Consider the following 13,954-nt stretch of genomic DNA (forward strand, 5'->3'; position numbering starts at 1 on the left):
ATTTCTGTGAAGAATGTCATTGGTATGTTGATACAGATTGCACAGATTGCATTGAATCTGTAGATTTCTTTGAGTAATATCTAATTATTTACTTTATGATTTATTATTATCATCACTTTCCTACTCTCCTTGAGGACATGTCAGAGTTTTGTATCTATGCAGAAATTTCAGTAGTTATTAGAGATGTTTAAGGATTAAATAAAAAACAGTATACTGTATATGTTTTACTTTGTAAACCACAAAGAACTTACTAGACATTAGGTATTGCTAGCAAATAATATAAATAAACCTTATTGTGATATTGTACAATTCCTGAATGTGTCTTTATAGTTTTTTTTTTTTTTAATCTGGTAAGTGCCCATTACATCTACTGAGACAACTTTCAATTCTTGAACTTTCCAAGAGTACAACAAAGCTGTAAAGCAGAAAGCACCTCTAATAAAGACTCAGGTTCGGCCTGGCGTGGTGGTTCGGCCTGGCGTGGTGGCTCACGCCTGTAATCCCAGCACTTTGGGAGGCCAAGGCAAGTGGATCAGTTAAGGTCAGGAGTTCAAGACCAGCCTGGCCAACGTGGCGAAACCCTGTCTCAACTAAAAATACAAAAATTAGCCGGGTGTGGTGGCGTGCCTGTAGTTCCAGCTACTCTAGAGGCTGAGGCAGCAGGAGAATTGCTGTAGATAGTGATACTGTGCTTTAGCCTGGCAAACAGAGTGAGACTCTATCTCAAAAAAAAAAAAAAAAAAAAAAAAAAAAAAAAGCCAGGTTCAATGCAGCCTCATTTGGTCAACTAATTATTTTTACAGAAGTATCTTCTGAATGTCACCTTGTAAGAAAACGAAGATTTTGTGAATGGTGGTGATAGCAGTCTCTATTTCAGTGACGAAGAAAGGTGGATCTGTTATTTATATCACATCTTTCTTCACTGAATAACTAAGTCTGCATCATCTATTCAAAATACTTAATACTGACAAGATACAGTCATCCAAAAATGCAGCAGTTCATATATTTTAAAGTTAAACTGGTGTTCAAGTGAATGATGGGTAGTTTTGATGTTCAGTTGAATAGTAAGAAAGATTATGTGGTAAGTAGTCATACGTTTTTGAAAATCTTATTTTCCTGTTTCTCCCCTCTTCCAATTCTTAGGTGAAGAACAAAAACATGGAGTAAATTAAGTGATTTAAAGAGTTTTGGCCGGGCACGGTGGCTCAAGCCTCTAATCCCAGCATTTTGGGAGGCCGAGACGGGCGGATCACGAGGTCAGGAGATCGAGACCATCCTGGCTAACATGGTGAAACCCCGTCTCTACTAAAAAATACAAAAGCTAGCCGGGCGAGGTGGCGGGCGCCTGTAGTCCCAGCTACTCGGGAGGCTGAGGCAAGAGAATGGCATAAACCCGGGAGGCAGAGCTTGCAGTGAGCTGAGATCTAGCCACTGCACTCCAGTCTGGGCGACAGAGCGAGACTCCGTCTCAAAAAAAAAAAAAAAAAAAAAAAAAGTTTTGCCACACCCTGAGCAGAATAAAAACCATGGTTGAGAATCTCTATTTTAAGTAATTAATGAAGAATTTAAGGAGGACAGTATACACATTGGTGATGGGAAGTTTTCAATGTAGTAGTCAAGCTGTGGAATGTCTGTTTAAACTGTCCTCATCGTTTTTGGATGGTGGTTGCCACATCCCACTTACATGACTTGCATTGGGCTTTGTAGTCATAGACCATCATCTGCTGTTGCAACCCAGTTTGATAACCTCCAGGAACTTTTTTACTTCTTCTCAAATCATGCCTAAATTTTACTGCCTGACTTTCTATTTCCCATTGTGAACTCTTAGCTCTTATCAGGCTGTTAAGTAGCTCTAAACTTTGGTCATTTTTGAGTCTCTGCGTTCTTTTGTGTTGGCATTCACGTATGCAGGCACACACACACACGATGTATTTTACTATCTTTTCCTTTCCCCTTTAGTATCTCCAACTCCTGCCTTCCTTCTGAGGTTCAGTTTAGTTCCCACATTATCTGTGAAGTGTTTTCTTTACCTGTTTGACCATCTCCTCTTCTAAAATACTGCAATACTGACCAGCTTTATTAGCACTTAATACAACCTTGTGGCATTTAGTTGCTTCTCTTGGTCTTGTTTTCTGCACTAGATAGTAAATTTCATGGGAACAGGGCCCATGCATTATCTTTATATATTTTCCACAGTGCTGAGCCTAGGGGAAACTGAATAAATACTTAACAACATTTTACCACGAACTCCATCAATAATAGCACAGGTGCCTCTAAAATTAGATGTTTGGGATCTTTTGATTAGTTCTGGATGCATCACATAAGCATAACTAAACTATTCCTTTTGTTTGTTTGTTTTTGAGACGGAGTTTTGCTCTGTTGCCCAGCCTGAAGTGCCTCAGCTTTCCGAGTACCTGGGACTACGTGTGTGCACCACCATGCACGACTCATTTTTGTATTTTTTAGTAGAGATAGGACTTCACCATGTTGGCCAGGCTGGTCTTGAACTCCTGGCCTCAAGTGATCTGCCTGCCTTGGCCTCCATAAAACAGTTTCCTTTTAGAGAAAACCTAATGCCACGGTATTTGATGCACTTTAGTTAACAGTAACCATAATGGATTCAACTGATTTAAAGATTGAGAAATTATATTATGAATGGGGAAGGTCTAAATCTTTATTCTGTATATGTTTTACTTACTAATTGTATTTAAAGTTTGCTTCTAAGATTTGTACAATAGTTAAATATAAAGTTAATGTATAATTTGTAAATACCGAATACAGGCATACATCAGTTAATGACTGGGATACATTCTGAGAAATGAATCATTAGGTGATTTCATCCTTTTGCAAAAAAACACAGAATGTACCTACACAAACCTAGATGGTATAGCCTACTGCACGCCTAGGCTATATGGTATAGCCTGTTGCTCCTAAGGTACAAACCTGTACAGTATGTTACTGTACTGAAGAATATAGGTAATTTAACACAATGGCAAGTATTTTTGTATTTAAACAAACATAGAAAAGGTGCAGTAAAAACACGGTATTACCATCTTAGGGAACTACTGTTGTTTATCTGCTCCATTGTTCACCAGAATGTTATGTGGCAAATGACTGTGTATATCTTACAGTACTAAGCCCATGGCCTTCCATATTTTCATTTCTCATCTTGTGGTTTTGCTGCTTCTTTTGTTTTTTTGAGACAGGGTCCCTCTGTCTTCCCTGCTGGAGTACAGTGATGCTATCTCATCTCACTGCAACCTCCACCTCCTAGGCTAAAGTGATCCTCCCGCCTCAACCTCACGAGTAAGCTGAGGCTGCAGGCTCACACCACCACACCCAGCTAATTTTTGTATTTTTGTAGAGATGAGGTTTCACCTTTTTGCCCAGGCTGGTCTCAAACTCCTGGGCTCAAGTGATCTGACCACCTTGGCCTCCCAAAGTGCTAGGATTATGTGCATGAGCCACTACACCCGGCCTGCTTCTTGTTTTTTGGGTTCATTTGAGTTTAGAAACTTAGGTGATTGCCAGACAGTTGCAAAGATGATTATAGGAAGAATCTCATTTTAAAGATCCTGACATGAAACATCAGAACTCTTTTGATGATATCTAAGCTGATTTAAAATCGTTTTATGTAATTTAAAGAAGAAAAGAGGATATTGGGCATGGTGGCTCACACCTGTAATCCCAGCACTTTGGGAGGCCAAGGTGGGAGGTACGCTTGAGCCTGGGAGTTTGAGCCCAGCCTGGGGAACATATCAAGACCCCATCTCTTAAAAAAAAAAAAAGAAAAAAGATGGCTGGGCATGGTAGCTCACACCTGTAATTCCAGCACTTTGGGAGGCCGAGGCAGATGGATTATAAGGTCAGGAGTTCGAGACCAGCCTGGCCAATGTGGTGAAACGTCATCTCTACTAAAAATACAAAAATTAGCCCTGCGTGGTGGCGGGTGCCTGTAGTCCCAGTTATTCGGGAGGCAGAGGCAGAAGAATCACTTGAACCTGGGAGGCGGAGGTTGCAGTGAGTCGAGATTGCACCACTGCACTCCAGCCTGGGCAACAGAGCGAGACTCTGTCTCAAACGAAAAAAAAGATTGAAATAATAAATGAAGAAGAAAAGAGGTAGACTGTGAAAACAGATCATTCAGGGTTTTTTTTCACACGGGGAGCAGGAAGTTTTGTGCACAAGGAATCTTAAAGTCACAAATGTGTTGGTAACTTGGGAAAAGATGGAAATGTTTATTTCCCTGGAGATTACGTCCTTAAACATGGTTGCACTGTGACTTGAAAGAGGATCCTAAAATGTCACAGGAACAAAAGGTTGTGATTGTCAGAGAATAGTTGGAAAGGTCTGGATTCAGTGGCAGTGAGTACAGACAGAAAGCCTGGAAAGAGGTAGTATATATCGGGTTCTTGGTGGGATTAAGGCAGGGCTGACTTCGGCTTCTTTAATAGTGGGATGGGAAAGTGGGGGAACTATAAAATGCAGAAATGCTGGAATGTTGTTTTGAGATGATAGTGAAGAGTATTAAAATTGTATTGGAGCTATACTTAAAAAAAAAAAAAGACTTTATTTTTTAGAGCCATTTTAGATTCACAGTAAAATTGAGAGGAAAGTACAAATATTTCCCATATACCTCCTGCCCCTGCACATGCATAACCTCCCCATTATCAGCCTCTCGCTAATCAGCATCTGCACCAGAGCAGTGCACTTGTTACAGCTGATGAACCTACACTGACACTTTGTCACTTGAAGTTCATAGTTTACATGAGGGTTCACTTGTGATGGTGTACATTTTACGAGTTTGGGCAAATGTCACTTAGTAATAAGCGTTTAAGTTTCCACATGTCTTTTTGTGGCTTGATAGCTTATTTCTCTTTAGTGCTGAATAATATTTCATTATGTGGATGCACTACAGTTTATTAATTCACCTACTGAAGGACATCTTGGTTGCTTACAAGCTTTGGCAATTACGAATAAAGGTGCTATAAACATCCACGTGCAGGTTTTCTGTGGACATAAGTTTTTACTTCCTTCGGGTAAATACCAAGGAGCACAGCTGTATGGTGTAAGAGTGTGTTTAGTTTTGTAAGAGACTGCCAAACTGTCTTCCAAAGTGTACCATTTTCCATTCCTACCAGCAGTGAATGAGAATTCCTGTTGTTCCACATCCTTGTCAGCTTTTGGTGTTGTCAGTGTTTTGGATTTTGGCCATTCTAATAGGTTTGTAGTGACACCTCATTGTCATTTTAGTTTGCATTTCCCCGGTGACATATGACGTGGGGCTTCTTTTCATATGCTAATCTGTATACGTTCTTTGCTGAGGTGTCTGTTAAGGTCTTTGGCCCGTTTTAAAATCAGACTATTTTCTCTGAGTTTTGAGAGGTCCTTGCATATTTTAGATAACAGTCCTTTAATCTGTGGTTTGTCTTTTCATTCTGTTGACATTGTCTTTCACAGAGCAAAAATTTTTAATTTTAATGAAGTTCAGCTTACAAATTCTTTCTTTGATGAGTCCTGCATTTGGTATCTATAAAAAGTCATCACCAAACCCATGTTCATCTAGATTTTTATCCTATGCTATATATTAGGTGTGCGATCCATTTTGAGTTAATATTTGTGAAGGGTATAAGGTCTGTGTCTAGATTATTATTATTACTATTATTTTTGTATGTGGATATCCAGTTTTTCTACCACTGTTGATTGAAAAACTGTCTTTTTTTAATTGTAATGCCTTTGTCCTTTGACAAAGATGGTTGACTATATTTATGTGGTGCCATTATCCGTGCTCTCTCTTCTGTTTCATTGATCTATTTTGTTCTTTTCACTAGCATCTCACTGTCTTGATTACTATAGGTTATAGGTGTACTTTTAAGCTTGATCCATAGAATATTTCCATTCACTTCTCCAGTGCAGGTATTCAGACATCCTGTCTTACACATCTGACTACCATTTCCTCATACCTTCCACATCACGAGGAGCTATTTTAGCATTGTTAGTAGATTTGGAGTTTTGCCTGTAGGCGATGGAAGCTATTAATTACTTGTCAGAGAAGTAAGTTGATCATATTTTTACTTTTGCTGAATGACTCCTACTCCAGGCTGAAGAGCCACTGGAGTGGGGCTAGAATAGACGTAGTAAGGGCCGATCAAATAAATATGTGAAAGAGCATATCACCTAATAATGAGCATGAAGTGATTTAGATGACCTTTAAATCTTGCTTTCAGTTGTTGGTGTGCCTCCCTTTAAGAGTGAAACTTTTTATAACAGAATACAGTTTCTACCAGAAGAGAGTTATGCTGTGTAGGAATTGGAGGTGGGGGAGGCATGTCATGTAGCAAAATCTCCTGAGGAACTTTGAGACAACATATCCCTGGCTTTTCACCCCCAGTCAGTGCCAGCATGAAACAGTTACTAGTGGGAATCTGCTGTATTCTCAGATGGGGGAACCAGTGCACTAGAGCATGTCTTTTCTAAGAAAATGAAAATATTAACTGGGAGAATAAAGGGTCACAGAAATGAAACAATTTCCTTGCAAGTTAAATCTTGCTTATTGTAGAGAGAAATTTAACTGCCTGAACAGGTTTTGCTGATAAAGATGTTTTAGCATGTTTATGTTTTCTTTTTAATGAACAGAATTAAAACAGTATCTCATAACTGTTAGATATTTCTCTTGTTTGTTGATTTCATTATTTTTGAGACTGAATCTTGCTCTGTCACCCAGACTGGCAGGCAGTGGTGCCATCTCAGCTCACTGCGATCTCCACCTCCCGGGTTCAAGTGATTCTCGTGCCTTAGCCTCCAAGTAGCTGGGATTACAGGCATTCCCCCAACACACCTGGGTAATTTTTGTATTTTTAGTAAAGAAGAGGTTTCACCATGTAGGCCAGGCTGGTCTTGAAGTCCTGACCTCAAGTGATCTGCCCTCCTGGGCTTCCCAAAGTCCTGGGATTATAGGCATGAGCCACTACACCTGGCTGATACTTCTCTTTTGATTTTGAATTCTCTTTGTTTTCAGAACATGCTCAAAAAAAGAGTTAAACTTGAGACCACAGGTATGGACAGGTCTAGGTATTCAGTCTGTTTGGCTGTTTTGCTGGGTGCTATAAATGCTGCCCTAGTTGGTATCAGTGTATTCTGATACCAGGTTAGCCCAAGTGGCCAATGATGGGAAGTGAAGAACTATGTGAAAGAACTGGAATTTCAGGTTTGGGTGGTGAGTAATTGTGGCCCTGCCTTAAGAGTCCTGGAACTGTTCACCTGGTTGTCAGCAAAAAGGCAAACGCATAGAGAAATCAGTCTGTTTAGTTTCATCATATATATATATTTTTTATTATTAGCATGGTTGAAGCTAAGGTGACCTTGATCAAGTTGCCAAAACCTGTTTCAGATTTGTTTAAGTCACCGGAAGTTTGACTGAGACATCCTATACAAAAAAAAAACATCGATTTGTGCTTTATTTACATAAAAATAAAACTATACTTTTGATAACATCCTGGGCACTTCCCTCTGCTTACTCCCCCTCAATTAAAAAATGCCTAATTTAAATTAAAGAACCCCGCCAGGTACAGTGGTTCATGCCTATAATCCCAGCACTTTGGGAGGCCTAGGTGGGAGGATTGCTTGAGCTCAGAAGTTTGAGATCAGCTTCGACAAGTTGGTGAGACCCCTTCTCTACAAAAGAAATTATAAAAAATTACCCAGGTATGGTAGTACATACCTATAGCCCCAGCTACTCAGGAGGCTGAAGCAGGAGGATCGCTTGAGGCCAGGAGTTTGAGGCCATAGTGAGCAAGGATCATGCCACTGCACTCCAGCCTGGGCAACAGTGAGACCCTATCTCTAAAAAATAAATATAAATTAGCTTCTCGCCCGCTGGGTGTTTCAGTTGGGCAGATAGTAGCAAACCAGCTCCACTAGAGGACTGAGCCGCCCAGCCCTGCTACCCCTGGACCCATCGGTGCGCTGCCCACACCTCCAGGCAACTGGCCAGTTGGGTCCTGAAGTAGCTGAAATGTGAAAAAGGCAGCAGTCTCAAAATGAAGGAACACCTGCTGTGTCTCAGGCACCTGGAAACCAAAGGCTCAACAACATCTGTTGCTTTCGTTGGTGCTGTTGTTTCAGCTGCTCCTGCCTCACTGTTAGGAATGAAGAAAGAGGGGAAAATGCAGGAATAACCATACACACTACGAACACGGAGAGTATCCAGGTCTTAGAGGAATGCCAAAACCCCACTGCAGAGGAAGTCTTGCCCTGGTCTCAAAATTTTGACAAGATGATGAAGGCCCCAGCAGGAAGACACCTTTTCAGAGAGTTCCTCTGAACAGAATACAACAAAGAGAACCACTTTTCTGGTTTGCCTGTGAAGACTTAAAGAAAGAACAGAACAAAAAAGTAATCAAAGAAAAGAGAGAAGGCTAGAATGATAAATGAAGATTACATTTCTATACTATCACCAAAAGAGGTCAGTCTTGATTCTCGAGTTAGAGAATTCTCGAGTTAGAGAGGTGATCAATAGAAATCTGTTGGATCCTAATCCTCACAGGTATAGTCCTCTCCAGCCCCAAGTGACACTGTTTCAGATGAATTCAAGGGGATGTTCAAGACTTTGACTCTAATGAAAATACTACAAAAGGCGAAATGTTGCCCCAACTGATAGAAGGTCCCAGTTTGGGAACTGATTTTATTCCTATGACAAAAGCTCTTAAGACGAGTAGGGAAAAGGAACACTATCAAGCATTGATGACAATAACCAAATGTAATATTTTAAAATATGTCATATGTGCAATGTGAAATTCATTCTTCCTTCATTATTTCTCATATTAAATCTCATTTCAGAAATTTTAGGATTTTAAAACTGTTGACTTATACCTAACTGCTATCACTGCATTACAGCTTTTAAACAGTTAGAAATAAACATTTTAGAATAATAAACAGATTGTGTTTCTGTCCTAAGCTTAGATACATTTCCTTTCTAAAGATCTAGCTCTTATTGCTGTATTAAAAGAATGCCACATACAGTGCTTACTACAGGAAATGTGTGTCCACAGATGCACTTAGGGAACATAGTGTAAACACATCAGGAACTTAAAATTACAAATCTGATTTCAAGTTACATTTCTGTCTCAGGTGACTTTGGGCAAATCATTTACCTTCTCTGAGTTCATTTTCTCATCTGCAAATGACAAATATACTTAATTATCAGGATGGCTATGAGCATTAAATAAAACAAACATGGAAAGAATAAAATATGACATTATTTTATCAAAGTTCTTCAACTGAATAGTTATTTTATGCTTGTATTAAATGTCATTTTAATGCACTTCCCCTATTTTTTTCCAAAACATACATTAAACATCTGATGTAGCTATTCATCAAAACATGCAATCATATTTTAAGATGGAACACTGTATCAGTGTTATTGCTTTGCTTATGATCCCAAATCACTTCTTTCAGTTCACCATCACCTCAAATCTATAGAAATGTTTCTGAATGACATAGATAGATAGATAGATAGATATGCAATTGTAGGTTAAAATTAAAGTTTAAATAAGATAAATCATTTGAAAATTTTATTTCCAAAGGAAATAAAAACAACATTCCCAAGGACAGAAATAGTACCAAGTTATTTGCTAAATATATAAATGAGTTATAGGCCTAAGACTAAGATATAAGAGATTGACAATTAGAAAACACTTTTTAATATTAAGGTAGTATGATTTTCTTTAACAATTTTACAATGAAAATAAAAACTTAATAAAAGGTAGTAGTGCTCGCTTCGGCAGCACATATACTAAAATTGGAACGATACAGAGAAGATTAGCATGGCCCCTGTGCAAGGATGACACGCAAATTCGTGAAGCGTTCCATATTTTTGGCACTATTCAATTTCCAACAATCACAAAGACTTGGAACAACCCAAATATCCATCAGTGAACAGACTGGATTAAGAAAATGTCGGCACATTATTACACCATGAAATACTATGCAGCCATAAAAAAGGATGAGTTTGCGCCCTTTGTAGGACATGGATGCAGCTGGAAACCATTCATCTTAGCAAACTATCCACAAGACACGAAAACCAAACACCGCATGTTCTCACTCATAGTGGGAACTGAACAATGAGATCACTTGGACTTGGGAAAGGGGAACATCACACGCCGGGGCATAATCATGGGGAGGGAGAGAGGGGGGAGGGATTGCATTGGGAGTTATTACCTGCCCCCAATGATATAAATGACGAAATTGATGGAGTGCTGACGAGTGCAGTGTGGGGTGGCAGCCACACCAACATGGCAAAGTATACATATGTAACAAACCTGCCACGTTATGCACATTGTACCCTAGACACTTAATAAGTATAATAATAATTAAATAAATAATAAATAAATAAAATAAATAAATAAATAAAAGGTAGTAATGGGCCGGGCATGGTGGCTCACGCCTGTAACCCCAGCACTTTGGGAGGCTAAGGCGAGAGGATCACTTGAGCCCAGGAGTTCCAGACCTGTCTGTGCAACAAAGTGAGACCCTGACTCTAAGAAAAAATAAAATGTTGAAAATAAAATAAAATTTTAAATAGTAATGTGTTCACGAAACCTTTAATTTTAGAGTAGTTTTATATTTACAGAAAAACTGCAAATACCCATAGAGACCTGTGGGACATCTGTCAAAATTAATGAACCAATATTGGTCATTAAGTTCATACTTTATTCAGATTTCCTTAGTTTTTAACCGAATGTCCATTTTCTGTCCCAGGATCCCATTCAGGATACCACATTGCATTTAGTTGTCATGTTTCCTTAGGTTTCTCTTAGTTGTGACAGTTGCTGAAACTTTCCTTGTTTTTGATGACAATTTTGAGAAATAAACTGGTATTTTGTGGAATGTCCCTCTGTTTTCTTTCATTTCATGATGTTTTTCTCATGACTAGACACGGGTTTGGTTTTTGGAAGAACAAAGGTAAAGTGCCATGCTTATCACATGATAGCAAAGGTACATGCCATCATCAGGATTCCTCTTAGCTGTGACAGTTTCTCAAACTTTAGGCTACTCTTAGCTGTTGATGTTAATCTTGATCACTTACCTGAGTTAGCATCTATTATGTTTCTCCATTGTAAAGTAACACTTTTTTGTTTGTTTGTTTGTTTTTGTTTGTTTTTGAGATGGAGTCTCGCTCTGTCTGTAGGCTGGAGTGCAGTGACGCAATCTTGGCTCACTGCAACCTCCGTCTCCCAGGTTCAAGTGATTCTCCTGCTTCAGCCTCCTGAGTAGCTGGGACTATAGGCACATGCTACCAAGCCCAGCTAATTTTTGTATTTTTATTAGAGACAGGATTTTACTCTGTTGCTTAGGCTGGTCTCGAACTCCTGAGCTTAGGCATTCCACCTGCCTCAGCCTCCCAAAGTGCTGGGATTACAACTTTGAGCCACTGTACCCGGCCAAAGTAATACATTTTTAAAGAGATTATATTGAAGGTAAATTTTCTGGACATTTACACTGAGCTAAACAAATTCTGAGCAGATTCTTCAACCCTAATATTAGGTTCCATTAAGTGATTACTAATAAATGCTATAAAGAAAATACAGTAAAGTAGAAAAATAAAACTCCAAAAGTCTTAGCCTGAATATTCACCTAATAGAGGTGAAAGTGAATTTTTCCCTTGAACTATCTGTGTAAATAATTACAATAGTCCTCCATATATTTTCAACATTAAATATCTTAGTCTTACTAATTGTCATAAGAGGTAACTTAAATTTAAACTGGCCATTTTGCTTAGTGCATTTCTATATTGCCCTCCACTAACCAATGAACACTGAATATTGAAATAATGTAAAAGGCCTGATGTATTTCCCGCCGGCTTTAACCAGTTTGTCATAAATATGTTTCTTGTATATGATTTTTAAATGTTTGCTAAATAATGTGTCTGGTTTTGTAAAATGATGTATCAAATGTGTATATTTTTTACTACCATGTTCATCATACTTAATCTATATCCATATATTGTACTCCACTAATATTTATTGGTGGACAATAAAGAAGTTTTGAGTGCATGAATACAGCTTAAGAGGCACCACACTTGGTTATTTTGCAACACCAGAATAACAGTGGGTACTCATAAATTGAATAGATAATCCAGATTATGTTTCCTCCAATTTAAGTTTTTGGGTTTTTTTATTCCCCTTTCCTAGAATCAGTTTTATCATTTTACCTATGTACAATAACATACTTCTGGAAAATGCTAGAATTTTCACCATGTAGTAGAATTTGAGCATAACAGTAATGTAAAAAAATTCAGAAGTCTCAAACTAGGTAGCTTTCTTTGAGTTTTCAAAGTAAATCAAAATAGAGCTGTTTTCATTTTACTATATTGTGGAAATCTATGGATGTTATTTTAAAATGCATGTGCGTTACACTGACTTAAAATGTTTTGAATTAATAAAGAATTCAACAATGAAAAAAATTAATTAAAAAATAAAAGTGCTTAATTTTAAGTAACTATCTTGCATAGCTACCTAAAATATATTCATAGTAAATACATGGTACCTGTTTAGATTGCAAAATATAGTTTTAACGTTTTCTCAACTTTCTTAAATTTGTTGATATTTGAAAAAAATTAAATGAAAAGTTGGGGTATAGAAACATTTTCTTTTTCAATTATGAGAACACTGAGTGCAATGAAATGACTTGTTTGCCTTGTGACATTAACTTGTGTTTTTTTTCCTTCAATTTTGTGTGTAGAGTACCTGGTTTAGAGAAAGCAGGAACTGAGAAAGTATGACTATTCTTTTTCGGGAAAGTTCAAATCTAGTTTCTTAACTATACCTACATTTTGGGATGTTTCTTTTTTGTTTTTTCCATATTCACATATTTTAATGTAAATTCTAGCAATACTGTATTTAAAATAACTAGAAAGGCTAGGCACAGTGACTCATGCCTGTAATCCCAGCACTTTGGGAGGCTGAGGTGGGCAAATCACTTGAGCTCAGGAGTTCAAGACCAGCTTGGGCAACATAGTGAGACACTGCCTCTACTGAAATTGCAAAACTTAGCCAGACGTGGTGGTGCACATCTGTAGTCCCAGCTACTTGGGAGGCTGAGGCATGAGAATCGCTTGAACCCAGGCAGAAGTGGCAGTGAGCCAGGATCGTGCCACGGCACTCCAGCGTGAGCGATAGAGCAAGACTGTGTCTCAAAAAGAAAAAAAAATAACTAGAAAGAAAAATGTCAGTACAAATCTATTTTGAAGTATTTTAATGAGTTACAAAGTTGTGGTAGCCTTCTAAAAGGCTATACATGTTTGCTTTTACTTTTAGGCTGAGTGAAAATGTAAGGCAAGGTGATATGATATAGTAAACTTGGGAGATAATGACAGTAAAACTTTAAGATTTAAAGCAGTAAATAGGGAAATCTACAAACTCTCTGCACCAGTTGTTTCAGTTAAAATTATGGTTGAAAAATGATTTATCCCAAGTATCAAGAGGTTGCATAATATATAAAAAGCATTTTAATTGACAGTTGTACTGGGGTATGGTAAGGTACTTTTGCTAAGTATTTGTCTAGGGGATTTCTTATTTTTCCAGATATTCTGCTATGGAAAAAATATTAATGAAGTTCTATTAATATAGATACAAAGATACCAGTAGGAAATCTGGGCTTTTCTTGCTTTCTTTGCCACGAACTAGCTGTGTGTCCTTGGACACATCAGAATGTTCTAGGCCTAAATTCCTTATCTTTTCGATGAATATGTTGTCCTAGGTAATCCTTAGATCTTTTTCAGCTCTAATATCCTGTGATTTCACTTTTTAAACTGAGACTTGGCAACCTTTGGAAGACTGTGTGCAGTTTATCTTCATATCACTGACTTCATATCTGCTGGGAGCTAATATAGAGCATTCTACTGTATTATAATAGAAAACAGATTTTTTTTTTTTTTTTTTTTTTTTTTTTTTTT

At 38.0% G+C, this 13,954-nt stretch overlaps 1 protein-coding gene and 1 pseudogene across 2 annotated transcripts in view; both read left to right on the top strand.

Annotated features, from left to right (window-relative positions):
* Positions 1–13,954, top strand: part of ELF1 (E74 like ETS transcription factor 1) — a 121,820-nt gene that overhangs the window by 47,481 nt on the left and 60,385 nt on the right. The window lies entirely within an intron of this gene.
* LOC108514114 (regulator of G-protein signaling 17 pseudogene) overlaps positions 8,015–13,954 on the top strand; it is a 12,766-nt pseudogene continuing 6,826 nt past the window's right edge.

This window comes from Rhinopithecus bieti, unplaced genomic scaffold, assembly GCF_001698545.2.
Source record: "Rhinopithecus bieti isolate Rb0 unplaced genomic scaffold, ASM169854v2 scaffold_32955, whole genome shotgun sequence".
Taxonomy (NCBI): domain Eukaryota; kingdom Metazoa; phylum Chordata; class Mammalia; order Primates; family Cercopithecidae; genus Rhinopithecus; species Rhinopithecus bieti.